Source organism: Parasteatoda tepidariorum, chromosome X2 (genome assembly GCF_043381705.1).
Source record: "Parasteatoda tepidariorum isolate YZ-2023 chromosome X2, CAS_Ptep_4.0, whole genome shotgun sequence".
NCBI lineage: Eukaryota > Metazoa > Arthropoda > Arachnida > Araneae > Theridiidae > Parasteatoda > Parasteatoda tepidariorum.
Window position 1 is genome coordinate 42,059,119 of NC_092215.1, and position 1,010 is coordinate 42,060,128.

Here is a 1,010-nt window from a genome sequence, read left to right on the forward strand (position 1 = left end):
GTGAGCAGCGCCCGGGGCATGATGCCCCCCCTTGCCCACCCCTCGCTACGCTACTGTCGCAGAATAACATGTAGAAAGCAGCTGCAAGCTTTTTCACCGGAACTAGAGCAGGCATACAGCTCGAGATTGTTATTGTTTACATTTCTACTGAAAACACCATCCATTGAAACCATTTGGCTCACAATGCGATCATTGCGTTTTTATTTCCTGTATACCCGTATTTACTGCTTGATTTATTATTTTCTGTTTAAAAGAGGAATCATTATAGGAATCGTCATTTGAAGACCTTCATTTCAAGACTTAAGATTTGTCATTTAAAAAAAGAATCACTTCTTGTTAACAATATACCAACTTCAAAATTTAAACCTAAATAATAATTTGAAAAACGAACTTTATCTCGCTGCTTTAACAATATGCTAACACTAACACATAATGATGCACGTCAAAAACAAACAGTAATAAGCAACTGCTAAAAAGGGGCCTTAACAGAACTGCCAAAAAAGCGAGTTATTTCTAAATCTAGCAACCATGCCACCTTTTTTAACAATACATCTCTAAGTCAAGCATCACTGGCTGCGGTCAGTGTGCGGGTGAATGACCACTTGGATCAGTCTGCGTAGGGACCGAAGACGTGCCGTATGGGTCCTCCTTAAACTGTTCTACCGTAAAGTGCTCGACTTCGCGTGCAGGTCGTCTTGAATTTATTATGACAAGTTTNATGGCATGTCTTCGGATCATCCTCAGGGATGTTTTCCAGACCGTCGCCAATAGCCCATTGTGCAGCTCTAGTGCGACGTAAATGAACTACAACAGCTAAATAACTAAAACAAATTTTCATTTCAAACTCACCAGAATTACTTAATATTATTAATATCTTATAAAATACAGTAGATTTGACCTCAGGAATTATACTATTTATTTCTTTTATTAAAAACAAAATTATGTGTTTGAAAATATTGCCTCGGAGAAAAAACTGTAGAGCCCTTATGAAAAAATCGAGGTATAAATAA